General features: G+C 47.5%; 1 protein-coding gene and 1 long non-coding RNA gene across 5 annotated transcripts in view; one reads left to right on the plus strand and one right to left on the minus strand.

Annotated features, from left to right (window-relative positions):
• GGTA1 (glycoprotein alpha-galactosyltransferase 1 (inactive)) overlaps positions 1-15,882 on the minus strand; it is a 53,099-nt gene that overhangs the window by 27,743 nt on the left and 9,474 nt on the right. Inside the window, exon 1 of one of the 4 annotated variants that reach the window (XM_084899230.1) lies at positions 4,427-4,477. The exons of the other annotated variants lie outside the window; for them this stretch is intronic. The gene's annotated coding sequence lies outside the window, so the exon portion shown is untranslated. Of the gene's footprint in view, positions 1-4,426; positions 4,478-15,882 lie in introns of those variants that run through there. 4 annotated transcript variants of the gene reach the window in all.
• The window catches only part of LOC311630377, a 58,051-nt gene that overhangs the window by 14,601 nt on the left and 27,568 nt on the right, over positions 1-15,882 (plus strand). The window lies entirely within an intron of this gene.

Consider the following 15,882-nt stretch of genomic DNA (forward strand, 5'->3'; position numbering starts at 1 on the left):
AAACCATATCTATGGTGTTAGAAGTCAGGGTGGGGGAGGGGACTGATCATGTTGTTTCTTGAGCTGGGAACTAGTTACACGGGTATGCCCACTTACTCATCACACATGGGACTTTTCCATGTCTATGTTAAAAACAAAAATGGCCAGGGACCTTCCTGCTGAAAGCTGCCTTCTCTCGGGCGTTCTGTCTTCCCCTGACACTAGCTCAAGGGCCACAGGATAATGGACAGCCCTGCCTTTTCCTCACTGTGTGCACCAATACCAAGCACCTCACTAAGGTTCAGGGAAGATCTGTTGCACTAATCCATCCATGAATCTGGACTTAAGGTCAATGCAATAGGGAAGATAACAGAGTTTGGAGGAGGAGCTGGGCTAAGATAAATTGGTCCCTTTGATCATGGGTCAGATGGGTCTCCCATTTTGTCAGCCTCTCCTTTTCTGAGTGATCCTTGGATCACCCACTGGTGGTCAGGGAACAAGGGAGGCTCTGGCAGCCTCGGTGTCTTGCTCACTGTCACCAGCTGTGTGTCTGGCATTGCTCTTTCCCTCAGCTGCGTCCAGAGGACATTCTAGAGGCAGTGGACTCCATGCTGTTTAAACACAGCTGGACAGAGCCTGCAAACTTGAAGGCAGTAAATTGAACTAGAGTATCCAACCTGATCTTCCTCCTTCCCTGACATACTCTCATGCTCAGATTCCCCAAAAAGGAGCACATGCTTTTGGCTATTCTTTAAGTGAGAGGCAGAGAATCACAGCAAATGAGCCTTGGCCATATAGCTCTGCCTATAAAAGGAGGCCAGAGGCTGTCCAGGTAAGAGCTGAGCAAGGTGCCTGGCAGGGGGCAGGGCTGACTAATCTCATCATTCTAACCTTATCATTTGATGAGTCACTAAGGCCCCCTCCAGTCTAAACAGTCAGCATTCAGTATCTGCCCAACTGCCAGACCCTAAGTCAAACAATTGAGGGGCCTGGGAGTTGCGGCCAAGGAGGCTATGGTCTGGGTGTGGGGCACCCTGGCTTGCATCCCAGACAACCTCTTGTTGGGGGAAATGAAGTCAAGATCCCCACGTTGCTTACCTGTGAGGATACCGGGATTACTGTTCTTGGCAAAGAACATACAGACCAAACGGTGTAGGCTGTTGCTATTTATTTAATTGTAAACATATTTAGGGCAGCCACTAAGGACACGTTGGCTGATGCTTGCCTGTGATGGAGCAGTTTGGTTGGTTTCCTCCTCTGTGTTGGGGATAACCATCATCCCCACCTCTCGAGGTGCATAAGGGGTGGTAGATTCGGTGCTTACAAGCAGACACCCTCAGGCCAGGCTGGCTGGATTTGCGTCCCCAGCTCTGCCTCTTACGCCATGCAATCCTGGGTAACTTAACTTTTCAGTGCCTCTGTTTTTACATCTGAAGCCAGGTGCCAGGTTGCAGTGGGTCAGGGAATGAACCTCGGGTGAGGGTGATGTCAGTAAGTGTAAGGATCCCTTTATTACCAGAGGGTGACAGCCAGAGAGGTCCTACAGGAAAAGGCAGATGACTCCTCTGCGGGCAGTGGGAATGCCTTGATGGGACAGAGTCAAGGAGAGAAAGGCTTTGGAGATTCAGAGGAGGGAAAGGACAGGGAGGAAGATCAACCCTTTGGGGGGAGGTTGGAGGGGTTCCCTAAGATGGGCAGAAGGTGCTTTCCCTTGTGCAAAACAAAGATACAGAATGGGAGGGTTGGTGATAAGTCTGGGGGACAAAGTAGGCAGTTGACAAGTTCTAATTCAGAGCTATTGAAGTATGGAGACAAAGTGAGTGGGGTGTGCAGGTGGCAGAGAAGCTGGGGGGGGGGGTGTACAGAATCATCACCAGGAGCCTTGAATCCCCACTGTGCTGAGGAACCTGCAACTCATCCTGATAGTGCTGGGACTCCTTCAGTGACATCAGGCCAGTGGGTCAGGGAATGAACCTCGGGTGAGGGAGTGATGTCAGTAAGTGTGAGGATCCCTTTCTTACCAGAGGGTGACAGTAATGACATGATTTGCTTTATTTAGAAGAATTAGGTGGCTGCAGGCTGAGTGTGGGTGGGAGAAGGAAAATCTCCAGCCAAGGAAACCAGCCAGGGGACTGCTGGCTGATGTCCAGGTGAAGGAGTGGAGACCTGAACCCGGGGACTGAGGTGGGAAACAGCAGCATTGAGAGAAATGAAGGAAGGGGCATCTTGAGACCTGGGGTTACATGAAATCAATTATCTTTCAAACTGGGCATCAATGTCACCTTCTTGTTGAGAACTTCCTGGATTTAGAATGACTTTCCTTTTGTAGTTTCCTTATTTATATTTTAAATTTCTTTCTTCCTCTACCAGAATGTCAATGCCATGGGCGGATACTTTTGTACCACTTGAAAGTACCTATTATAGCACCTGGCTCTCATACATCTCTGTAGGCTAAATGCATGCCTAGTACAGTGCTTGGCACCTAAGCGTTCAGTACATGTGAACTACTTTTAAAATTGACGGCAATAATAATATCAACAATAATAGTGAGTAGTGGGATCCAGAGAGTGAAACAGACATGAGTCTAGTCCAGTGCTACTCAAAGTGTGGCTCGTGAAGGCATCACCTGGGAGCCTGAGAAATAGAGATCAAGCCTACCCAGCCCCAACCAATCAGACCGCGCAGGGTAGGCCCAGGAATCTGTCTGCCAAGGTCTCCAAAGGATCCCAAAGTTTGCCCAACTGCCTGGGCTGGTTACCAGGTTTCTGATTGAAGTGGGAGAGTGGATGGCATTGCTGGTCACTGGAAAATGGAGTGGAAGGGATTGGAAGTGGGGGAAAGCTGATGAGTTCCTTCCTACATGTGTTGAGTTTGAAGAACCTGCTGGGGCCAGTCAGCTCAGCAAAGACATCCTAGAGAGACAACCAGGGTGGAGCCCGATTTGGAAGTTGCCAGCAGAAGGCAAGAGTGGGCAGGTCTGACGTGGGCTGATTGAGGGCAAAGCGGGGCATCCTTAACGGGCACCTCCCTGAAACCTGAGTGAGTGGCACAGCCCAGTAGCAGGACCAGAACAAGAGGGCGAAGACTAGAAAGGCTGCCAGGACACAGCGTGAGGGCTGCAGGGCAGAGTTGGGTAAGCTGCGCTTTGGTCCAGTCTAGGTTCTGAGCTTGCGTGCCTCCCCCCGCAGCACTCTTATCAGACCACTTGTGGCCTTGTTTGCCTATGGAGGAGAGAAGGAGGCCTAGATATGTGCTGGCAAGGGTGCAGTGATCTAAGAACCCCAAGGACTGCCAGGCAATCAGAGGTGTGGCACACACATAAATTCTATCCCCGCTCTGCCCCCAGCTCCAGGTGCCTCTCTGCTACGCCTGGTTGATTCCCACCCACCCCCTCTGGTGGATGGAAAGGTTGAACTAGTGTGTCTTACTCTGCATTGTATCCCAGTTCTGGGGTTCATATCACCTTTCACACCCAGCCACAGACTCCAAGCGGAGACCCCCTGCAGAGGAGCTGTTGGTGCTTCCTGAGCCACAGGCACGTGATGAGGCTCTTGTGGAGAAGTCAGGAGAGGAGAGCGTGGCTTTGGGTAGAGACCAGAAGGACTGCCTAACCCTAGGCTTACCCAGCTACCATCAGAACTGCTAAGAGTCAAGTTCTAGAGAAGCCTTCTCCCCTGCTAAAAGGCCTGGCGCCAGCCAGGGGCATTTCACATAGCGGAAGTGAAAATTTTCAGCTGTTTCCTGTCCTCCCTCCCAGAGGCAGGTTCAGGCTCTCAAGGAGGCCAGCTCCCAGTCCCTGCGCCCCTCTGGCTGTCCAATGGCACAGTCTTCTGGGTTCAAATCCTATTGCCCCTACTTTCTTACTGTGTGACCGTGGATAAATCATTTCATTCTCTCTGAGCCTCTGTTTACTTATCTGTGAACTGGGGAGAATAATTCCTACTTCTTGGTTGTTGAAAGGATGACCAATAGCATCTGTAAAGTGTCTAGCACCTACTAGGTACTTAGAAAGAAGCAGCTTGCATTATTATCACTGGTGCCTAAGAGACGGGACTGTCTCCACCTCCTCATGGGGCAGGAGGCAGGCTCCCATAGAAGTTAGAGATAGGCCTGGGTGTTGGCGAAATGCATGACCTTGGACAATCACTTAAGTCTTCTGGGCTCTGTAAACTGAGAATAACAATGCCTCTCTTAGACCACAGTAAATGAGATGGTCACATAAAGTGCTCGGCATGGGGCCTGGTATTGGAGTAAGTAGCCCATAAATTGTAGCTATTCAATTTCCATTAATGATTATTTCAGAACTCTCCACCTCACAGGCTCTGGCACCACTTTTCTGTGTCCACAAAGAGTCCGCTATGTTCCCGTCTCCTTTGTACAAGGTGTTTTCAAATCCTCCTGCCAGCTGGAGCCTACAACAACCTGTGAGGCTGGGTGCTTCTCTTACCACGTGCACAGGAGCCGGGTGACTTGCCCACGGTGACTTAGCTGGGGTCTGTAGCCACAGATTTCTCCAATCTCCCCCCTCCTGCCCCACAGAAAATCTGCTCGTCATTGATTCAGAGTTGAGGGGAGTAATGTGTTAATTTGCTTATTCATTCATTCAATAGATATTTCTTTAATATAGGCACCTATCATGTGCCAGGCACCGTTCAGACTGCTAGGTCCACAAGGATCGGCTAATATGGCCTCTAGTGGGAAGCTGAGCCCAGAACACAACTTTCCCGACACCAAACGCATGCAAACTGAGGTGACTGTCCTGTGACCCCCAGGCATTCAGGCCTCCCTACTCTAAGCTCCATGGACTTCTGGAGGACTCAGAGGGCAGCCGCACATGCCACCTTGCCCACGTGGCTGGAGGTCACTCTCCTCTCAAGCATGTCCTCAATCTTCTGAACGACTTTGTGTTATAGATGAGAAAACTGAGGCACCAAGGAAGGGAAATGACCTACCCAGGCCACTCAGCGATGACAGGAGGAGCCCGGGACGGATGTCCAGGTATGACATCTCTCTAGGACAAGTTGCCTCTTAACCACAGCACAGGAAACTGATGAGTGCAGGGACAGGGCTGGGGGCCTACAGCCAACGGTCTTCTTCCAGAGTTCCCTAATCTGGACCCACCTGAAAACCCTCCAGAAGCAACTGCCAGGGTGGCCACACGACTTCACTTCCCCACCCACACTGCTGTTGAATGAGTTGGGGAATGCCACAGAAATGCCACAGGAAAAAGGTGAGCATTGTGTGTGGACTGCAGATATTCAATTCAGAAAGAACATCCCTTACTGAAACACAAACATAAAATAGCTCAGAAATGGAGTAAAAACACCAAAATATGTGCCCCACTTAGGAAACATCACATGGGTCTGTTCTGAAAAATGTAGTGTGGAAACCCTGATTGGACCCCACTGCCTCTGCCTTCCCCATGGGTCTAGCACCTAGAGCTCTTGGCAGTCTCACCTGCTCTCTTTTCATGGCTGCTGCATTCTTTGCTGAGACACTGGCAGTTGTAGGTGCCTTATTGTTCCTCTGCTGAGCACTCGGGGCTGAGAGGTGGCTTTGGACCTTTTCCTCTCTCCACGTGTTTCTCGGCAGTCAGTGGAAAGCCTAGAGACTGTTTTGTCTGTGCAACCAGGTTGGTGACTGCAGCAGCTTGCAGAATCGATGTTAGTATGCTAGGCACAGGGGAAATACTCTACCCGGGGTACTCCTAATGTACTACCACACATTTCCGGCTCTCCACCTTCACAGAAGGGTGTCATTTTCTGGCTTCCTTGTGGTTGGGTAGGCCCATGTGACTAGTCTGACTAATAGGGTAAGCCCAAGCATTTGATTGCCAGTGAAAGACCTTCTAGGGCTCTCTTTCTCTCTGCCATGGAGTACATTCAAGAAGGTGATTGCTCCATCAGCCTGGCTCCTTTAAAGAAGACCCAGCTGATCCAGGATGCTCATATTAATTAAAATCAGAAATGAACTTTTGTGGATTTGCCCTCTAAGATTTAGGGGTTGTCTGTTACTGCAGCATAACCTACTCCATCCATCTTACACAGAGTAGGATATTCTCTAGATATTAGTCTACCCACTTCCCTATAAAACCTTTACCCTCTTCATCATGAGAGCCCTGCAAGAATAAAGGAAAGTGAAGTAGAGGCAAGAACACTTTCCCATTGTCCCGTAGAACTGTTTTCTCCTTAAGTCTCAAAGATGGATGGACATTCAGTCAAATTTTAAAAGAGTGAGAAGGAAGTTCAGAATGTTGTTCTCTCTGGCCTCACTTTCCTATGAAATAGGAAACTGGATGATGCATGATGAGAACAGGTGGGGCTAGCAGCCTCCCAGGTTAGGAGCAGATGCCATGAGCACTGAGAGACAAGAGACGAGGACACTGACCAGGGACCAGGACACAGGGTGCCAAGCAGCCCTGAGACCCTGATGAGGTTGTAACAGAGCAACTACACAATCCCATTCAGCATCCCAGGGACAGTGGCAGAGATGGCAATCCGCTGGATTCATTGGCAGATAGAGACTGACTTGGGGAGGGAAGGTGCAGAAAGTTAAGGAGGGAGATGTGGCTAATGAGAGACATATGATTTAACTCGCTGATGGAAGGGAAGGAGGGGTAGCTTACAGGGTCCCTGTCAAGTAGATTCTACCAGAACCCCCATTTTACAGGGGAGAAAACCGAGGCTCAGAGAGGGGATATCTCTTGCCCATGCTCAGCTAGCTTAGGTCAGAGCCAGAAGTGACCCAAGTTGGCCTGACACAAAAGCATAGTGTACTCTTAGCCAGAAGCAATTTCACTCTCTGTAGCCCTTCATCAGGCTGTAGTCCTACATCTTTCATTCTATCTTTAATTGTGAACTCCTGAAGAGCAGAAATCTATAATAATAATAGCAGCAGCAAGAGCTACCATTTATTGAATGCTTACTACATGCCAGGCCATATTCTAAGCACTTTACACTCATTATTCAAGTCTCACTAAACTCTGTGAGGTAAGTTCTGGAATCATCCCCATTTTACAGATGAGGAAGCAACTCAGTTTGAGCTGAAATTATAATGAACATAATTCATTAATATTATAACTATCTAGTTCAATATGACTCATTTCCTCTATAATCCCATTTTATTTTTCCATTTTGAAACATTGTCAGAAGGGGTCTGTCTGCAGGCTTCATCAGATGTGAAAGGAGTCTATGAAGGTTAGGCACCCCTGAGAGGCAAGTACTAGGATTCCAGGGGCAGGATTCTGTCTCCCATCTCTGCCACAGAACCTGGAGCTCCTGGCTGGTACTGCATAAGGGACCCTATCCCATCTTCATGCAAGGATGGGAGTGAATATTAGTTACTTTAACCCACCCACACATCATAAATACATAGATATCATGAATATTTTTATTTCAGCAGTGTGAGCCAATGTTTGATATTCATCATAATATACAAGTTATTTCTTTCCCCAACTGAAAAACAATGTTAGCCCCCAGTACACTAATTAGAAAAGCATTAGTTGTTGATCGCAAATTGGGATAACAGGAGGGTTTGCAGCCTCTGGCTATGATGCTGGCTGGCCCCCACCCCAGACTCTGCATCCTTGAGAGCTGATTGGCTGACCCCACCCCACTGTACTTGCTTTCTTAGCATCTGCACACTGGTTTAGTCCAGGTGGTGCTCACATAGTATCCCCTACTGTATATGAAAGATGCAAAATTATACACAGACTATGATCTAAAGTTTATAAAGTAAATTCCAGACATCCAAACAGATACACCAATCACAAACCAGGCAGAGCCCTCTGGATTTCAGACAACCCGGGCTATTGCGAGACTCAGAGACAAGGCAGCCGGGGCCAGTGCTCCCTGTTCAGACCAGACAGCTGCTCTTCTTGCCAGTTGGCCAGGACCAAGGGCTGAGCCTCAGGACAACTGGGTACCTGTCTTGGCACTGCCCTGATAGGCTGTATGACCTTCTGTAAGTTGTTGACAATATGAGCCTTGGCTATCTTATCCTCCAAATATGGGGCTGTACCAGATCCAACTCTAGTCAACAAACAACCACAAAGCACCCACTGTGTGCCTGACACTGTGAGGAATGCGGAGGAGCTAACATTCTAGTCGGGGATCCTGGCCACGAAGCAATTAGCTATTACACACGGCAGAAAGAAGTAAGTCTGAGTGGAGACGGATGTCCCATGTTGTGCTCTGGGGCCACAGAGGATGGAGTCAGCGGTTTTGCATGGGGCTGTGCAGCTGGCTTCAAAGAGGAAGAGGCTATTTTTGAACTGGGCCTCAAAGCATGATAAGAGTTCTGTGGGGGCGGTTCGAAGGGCAAGCACCTGTACATGCAGGGAGCTGAAATGGTGAGCACCGCACAGAGGCCAGTGTGGACTGTGGAGCTGAGGGGTCCAGTCCTGGTCACATTCACATGTCCCGTTTTGGAGATGAAGGAAGAATCCTGTATTTTTAACAAGCCCCCAAAGTGGTTCCAACATGCGGACAGTGGCTGCTTTGAGTTGAGATGAAAATAAATAAGTGTACAAAAATGAACTTGGCTGAAACCAGTTTGGCTCAGTGGTAGAGCGTCGGTCTGCGGACTGAAAGGTCCCGGGTTTGATTCCGGTCAAGGGCATGTACATTGGTTGCGGGCACATCCCTGGTGGGGGATGTGCAAGAGGCACCTGGTCAATGTTTCTCTCTCATCGACGTTTCTAGCTCTCTATCTCTCTCCCTTCCTCTCTGTAAAAAATCAATAAAAATATATTTTTTAAAAAATAAAAAATAAAATAAAATAAATGAACTTGACCCCAGGCAAGTCCTTCTTTCTCAAGATGTCTACCAATATTTCAAGTGCTGGATCAGACTGGTGTTTTTCAGACTGTGAGTCAGAGAACCCCAGAATCTCCCTAGATCTCCCAGACTCTCCTTCAGAGAGGAGAATAAAGGTCAAGAGAGCTAATTTCTGAGCCCCTATCCACCCTTCTTAGGTCTTCTCTCCTTTTATCTGCTTGCTATTATACTGTACCCTGTGCTTTTATCTGGTATTTTGTTTGTTGTCAAGTTTCCCTGACTACAAAGAACTTTTAAAACCAATGGCTTGGATGACCCCCAGGAACCCCTAAGGAGAAATTTTTTAATTCCTTAAAGGCAGGAACCTAACTTTGTTGAGTATTTCTCAAACAAGTATGAACAGAGACCATCAGGCTGTTTACCAGAAACAAGTTATTTTATCATCATAATTTAAAATATTTTGCTGTGATTCAAAAATCCAACGAGTGGAGGGGGGAAATATGGCATAGCAATGCAATGGAACACTATGCAACCTGTAACAAACAATGTTTTTGAAGAATAGTTAATAAAATGGAAAAATTAAGTGAGAAAGTCAGATACAAAACTATACATAGACTATAATCTCAACTAAGGATGTCACACATCAAAATTATTGGACAGGGTGGTGGTTCTTCAAAAAATTAAACATAGAATTATTATACAATTTGGCAGCCTACTTCTGGGTATGTATATGAGAATTCAAAAGAGACTCAAAGAGGTATTTGTATACCAATGCCCAACCAGCATTATTCACAATAGCCAAAAAGGTGGAAAACAACTCAAATGCCCATCGGTGAATGAATGGATAAACAAAATGTGGTACATACATACTTGCAATGAAATCTCATTCAGCCTTTAAAAGGAAGGAAATTCCAACACACCCTTTAACATGGGAAAATTTTGAAGACAGTATGCTCAGTGGAATAAGCCATCACAAAAAAAGGACCAAAAATGTCTGATTCTACTTAGATGAGTTACCTAGAGCAGTCCAATTCAGAGACAGAAGAGTTTAAAATGTAACTTTTGTTACGCTATAGGTATTTTACCACAATAAACTACAGTCGTGTGATAATAGTGATGAATTTTGTGCAATGAGATTGTGAGTGATCACTTTATCCTTTCCACCTCTCTGCTCTTTCCAAATGTTCTACAATGAGAATATATTACTTTTAAAACCAAACAAAAAAGCTATTTAATTAAATATATCTGACACTTTCCAAAAATGCATTGCTGTAATTCATGTAAATGTAAGCAATACTTTCTGTACTCGATTAATAAAAGGATGCCAACTAAAGTATGCCCCAAACCGCTCAGTCAAAAAGAAATGATAGGCAGAGTGGTCCTGTTATAATAATGTTATGGTAAGCACCTAAGGGTGTTCATAAGATAGTGGTGTGTTCACCAATTTGGAAGTTACAGAGTATTGGGTGTCCACACAGCAAACATTTCACACAATAATATTTCACACATTAAAGGGGTTTCCTTATGACCATAACATTATTATATCAGGTCCTCCTTCCTAAGATTAGTTGTTCTCGTATATATTTAAATGAATTTCAAATAAAAACGGAACCAAAATAAACCCTCTAACAAGCCTCCCAAGAAACTGCCTGGCTTGAAAAAGTTCAAACTGCAGAGAGAAAGAAAACTACAAAAAAGTGGGGATGGCCAATGTTCTTTTAGAATATTAACTCACTGCAGCTGGGGGTGACACTGTCAGTGAATTTCTGTCCTCCTGTTTCCAGAAATCGTTCTCGTGTGGAATGCATTCAGAAACCATAAGGGGCCCACCACTGGAAACAATGCAAACCCATTTCCTCCAACACACCCTACCCCAGAGAAATGTGGAACTGACATTTATTTATTTATTTATTTTAAATATATTTTATTGATTTTTCACAGAGAGGAAGGGAGAGAGATAGAGAGTTAGAAATATCGATGAGGGAGAGTCATCGATCAGCTGCCTCTTGCACACCCCCTACTGGGGATATGCCCACAACCAAGGTACATGCCCTTGACCAGAATCGAACCCGGGACCTTTCAGTCCCCAAGCCGATGCTCTATCCATTGAGCCAAACCGGTTTCGGCAGAAATGTGGAACTGACATTTAAAGAATACTGCTTTGCAGGGTAGCCAGTGTGTTTGCCTGCCAGGGTGCCCTCTGTGTAAGCCACGATGGTTCATCTTCCCTGGCCCTTGGGCCCTCTGCTCTGAGCTGGCTCAAGGGCAGATGGACCAAAGGTAGCCTCCAGGAGGACGACACTGTGGCTGCACCCAAGTGTGGCCTCCCCTTGGCGCCTAAGTGTCCTTATCAAACAGTGGAAAGAAGGGCACGCAGGGTTGTCCTTGCAGGATGGTTGTGAGGGTTAAACGGTGCTGCCTGAGTGTCTGCTAAGATGTTGGATGCATAGTAGGTGCTCATAAACTTCCTTCTTTATGTCCTAGAACAGTGGTCGGCAAACTCATTAGTCAACAGAGCCAAATATCAACAGTATGACGATTGACATTTCTTTTGAGACCCAAATTTTTTAAACTTAAACTATATAGGTAGGTACATTGTTATTAACTTAATGAGGCTACTCCTAAGCTGGCCTTTGCTAAAAACTCAAGGGGCCAAAGAGCCGCATGTGGTTCCCAAACCACAGTTTGCTGACCACTGTCCTAGAAGTTCACTGTCCAACATTCACGTGTGTCTTGATGGGGCACTGCAGGGCATTGGCATTACCAAGTGTAGTTAATGCTGAGTGGCAAATTGCAGGGTTCTGGTAAAACAATGGGGTGGAGAGAGGATCCTTCCTTCAGACCTTAGGTCCAAGGAAGGCCCTGGAGGAGGCATGGGAGGGAAGCTCCAGCCTTGGCACTGATTGACAGGCACGGGGCCCTTTCACAGGCAATGTGTGTGAGATCCAAGGGCAGAAAAGAGGGTTCTACTTCAGAGATGAAGAAACAGAGGCTCACAGAGGATAACTGGTGTACTCAAGGCCACACAGTTAGGAAACAGCCAGTTCTAGGGTTTTCTAAAACTCTCCCAGCGTGGGCTGGGGAGATGTTCCAGAAATACCAGCTCAGTCACTAATTCATTTGTTTAGTTAGTTATTTACCTCCTGCCTCTTTCCTGTAAAAACAATAGGTTTCCCAACTCATCTACAAAATGAGAATACTGCCTCAGGACCTTTGCACATGCTCTTCCCTCTCTTCTTGGGACACCTTTTCCCAGTCCCCCTTACAGCCATTCACCCTCCACCTGTGCTTTTGGTTTCAGCCACACGGTCATTCCTAAGGGAGTCTCCCCAGGGCCTCCCAGTTCTCCTGGGTAGCAGCCTGTTCTTGTCCTTTAGGGCACTGACCCCTACCTGCATGTACATGTGTGATTATTTGAGTCACAGAATCCATGGTATTTGTTGTATGTTGATTCCATAAGCATTGATTCAAAGGCCAACTCTATAGTCTTAAGTACTACCCTCCCCATCCACCTCCACCCCGTTTCTCAGACTCTCATGTCTGAAACATGGGAGGTTGCTGGGGCCCTTGTTAGATTTCTGCCAGCTCATTCAGTCTGTGATTCTATCATCCACCCCTCCCCCGCCAAAAAAAAAGCCAACAAGCAAGAAAATAAACCAAACCAAACCCCAAACCATTGTGATTCCAGCACGCTATGTGGCCCAGGACAGGTTCTTACATTCTCTGGGCCTCAGTTTTCCTGTCTATCAAACAAAACACTTGGGCTCAATCTTCTAGGTTCTTCCCACTTCTAACAATCATAATTCCTACAAGGAGTTCTCCACCCTCCCCTTGCCCTTCACCTTGAACTCTTAGTTCAGTCCAGGCACACAAACAGGAAGTGACATCCAGGAGCCGCACGCTGCTAGTTTCTCTGCAGCATGGGCACTGTTTCCAAACTGCAGCTAAAGCCAGGACTCCATGCCCAAGACTTCACAAACGGTGTGGGGGAGGGCGCTGTTGGTACCTGCTGGGCCTCCCAGGCCACTGCCACCCTGGGGCGTTCACAGGGTTTACCTTCCAACCTCTGCGGAGTGACAGACTTCGACTCTGATGACTGAGCAGGAAGTGGAGTGCAGGGCTCCCTGTGTGGCCTTATGGACGCTCCGGCCCTCCCTGGGCCTGGGTTTCCCCGGGGGCTGAAATTGGGGCCGTGCCAGCTCCCCCTCACTCTGATGTTTTCTCTCTGAAGGCAGCATGGTGGCATAGTGAAGGGCACCATCTCCCTGCCCGTGTCTGAGTCCCAAACCTTTCCCTTACCATGTGGCCTGGGAAATTTCTTAATCTTGCTGTGCCTCGCTGTCCTCATTTGTAACACTGATGGAGAGGCAGGGCCCCTGGAAAGCTCCCAGAATAGCATCTGGAGTGAGTGTGTGCAAGAAGCACAAGCTCTCTCTCTCTTTATTTTTAATTTCTTTATTGATTAAGGTATCACATATTTGTCCTCTTCCCCCCCATTCCCATCCCAAGCTCTTTTTGTTTTATAATTACTCTTGGTTCGGCAGCGGGTCCTTTTCCTGGTTTGACCACCTGAAGAAGGGCAAGGAGAGCCAGTAGCCCAGGTCCAAGCCCCAGCACTCAGAGAAGGCACATCTGAATCTCAGTTTGAGAAGAACATGGCAGGAAACGAAACTACAAGGGAAGGAAGAAAACCCTGTGATGTGCCCCAGGTTCTCGAGCCGAAGCCTCAGGCCACACCCAGACTCGGTATTGGAGGGAGGGTCCAGCCCATGCCCGGCTCCCTCAGGAGAGGATGACCTTTCAGAAAGGGGAGGAGACAATGAGACACAGATGGCCGGCGGTAGTATCCCTGTGGCTACCTCTGCCCTGGACCTCTCGGATAAAGAGGCTGGACCCAGTCATCTTAGACCCAACAGAGAATTCTGGCTGTCAGGACTGTTGGCCTCTGACCCCTGGGAACATAGAGATGTGGGTGGCACCACCTCCCTCGGGTCCTCAATGGGAAGGTCCGGGTGCCAGCCCAGATTGCAAAGAGAAGGGACTCCAGTACCTGCTTCTGCCAGGCCAACTGCTGTGAGAACGAAAGGAGCCCTGACCATACCCCCAAGGGATGACCCCAGGGGTGTGCCTCTCAACAGATGCTACAAGTAGCTGCTGTCTGCCCCTCGCGGGGAGGCACAGAAATGGACAGTAATTCATTTTTACTGTGTTTTACCAAAGTACCAGTCCACAGAGAACTAGGAATAAAAGAGAGAGGAAAGGACTGGCCTTCTACCAGGCTGCCCAAAGACACACTGTCCTGCCCTCTAGGGCCCCCCATTTGGCTCCGGTGCGTTCAAGATAGAGCATGTCACCCAGTGGCACCTCGGGCCTCCCAATATCTGCTGCCCCTGAACAGGATGGGAGGGCCCGGCCCTCTCTCGGGACAGCCCAGAGGCTGCACAGGGAACAGGCAGGGACATTCAGAGAAGCCATCTGCAGGGTGTTAAAAGTGTCCACAGGGGAAAGGAAGAAATCTTAGAACCAGTGAGCTAGCTCTGACCCTCGAAGATGCTCAGGGGAGGATGTTCGGCTGTGCTGCATAGACGGGTCTTTACCAGGTATAGAGGCATTTTGTAGCTGAAGGAAACGCTGGGGGTCTCTGCCCAAACCCTTTTACAGATCAAGAAAAGCGCTCAAAGCAAGTGTACTTTAGAGCAAAGGCAGGATTTGAACCCTTGATGGCTCCTTGCCCTACTCCATTCACTGGGTCAACTCATGGATACTGAGGGCATAAGCGTTCAGTGTGAACCAAATAGGGAAGTGCTCTGTTCTCACAGAGCTTGCATTCTAGTTGGCAAGTAAATAACATTAAAATTTAACAAATCATTAAATAAGGAAATAATTGTAGGTGGTGAAAAGGGGTTATATAGCAAATAAAAGGCACGAACATGCTACAGCGACAGCGGTGAGGTGGGGGCACTGCAGTTTGGGGATGGCCTATTTGTGCCGGCTTCTCTCCGGGGTCCCCAAGGACCTCCCAACCTGGTCACGTGCTGGAGTTGGCTCGTGCTGGCTTGCAAGGGCCAATAGTCAAATTTTCAGGAATTTGGCAAGCAGGTTGTTAAACACAGCCATTATTAAAAATTAAATTACATAAACTTACACAGCCATTATTAAAAATTAAGTTATATAAACTCACTGCTAAATGAATTCTATTAAGAACAAAGGTAATCATCAAAACTCATCGCTTCCTAATAGTTTTACAACACGGTAAACTCTTGAGGTCACTGACCACGATTGCATCTAACCAGAGTGGAAAATAACAGTGTGTTCCTGGTTCCACAGGCAGCAGCTCGAGACTGGTTATGGTGGAACTATTTATATTATGAAATATGGCAACTACCACCTTTCAGGGATTTCATCTTTCAAAGAGCTGATCATGAACCGTGAAGCAGCACACCTGGCCTCCGGCATGATCCCAGGCCCCGTGTTTATGGCAGTCTGTGCACTTCCAGAGAGAGGGTGAGAGATGTGTGTGTGGGGATGGAGCCTCCAGTCACGTAGGCGTGAACTTTCCTCTTCGTTTTTTAAGACTTCCACCAGGAGGAAGCAAATCTGGGAACTCTAAACAGGCCTGTCTCTTCCTACCGAAGAATCTCTTCAACACTACTTATCAAGGATCTGTAAGAGGGGGTGGTTCATTCATGTATTTATTTTTGATCAATTAAATCCTACTGTGAGTATCCAGAGGAGGTAAAGATTTAAAGGGATGCTAAAGAGAATCTCTTTATAAATGTGCATGGTCCCCTCTGAATTCCTCTAGATTGGCACACATGGGACTTCCTTCCTCCGAGGACATAACTGTTCTCCTAGCAGCAGAATGAAGTTATTATTATTTTCACCACTCCTAATGATAACAGTGGTGCCATTTAATAGTACCACCTGCCAGGCAGGAGACAGTTAAATTACTTCTAAAATCCACACCAACCCATGTACATGTGAGAATAGTGAGGTTGAGCGGTTCAATGACTTGATTAAAACCAGGCTGCCGCTCCTAGAGGTCCCCAGGCGTCCTTCCTGCACTGCAACTCTGGACTCTACACCTGCAGAATTCTGTGGCACTATGGGCTCCCACATCACTTGT

This window comes from Pipistrellus hanaki, assembly GCF_964339955.1.
Source record: "Pipistrellus hanaki genome assembly, chromosome: 11".
In the NCBI taxonomy this organism is placed as follows: Eukaryota; Metazoa; Chordata; class Mammalia; order Chiroptera; family Vespertilionidae; genus Pipistrellus; species Pipistrellus hanaki.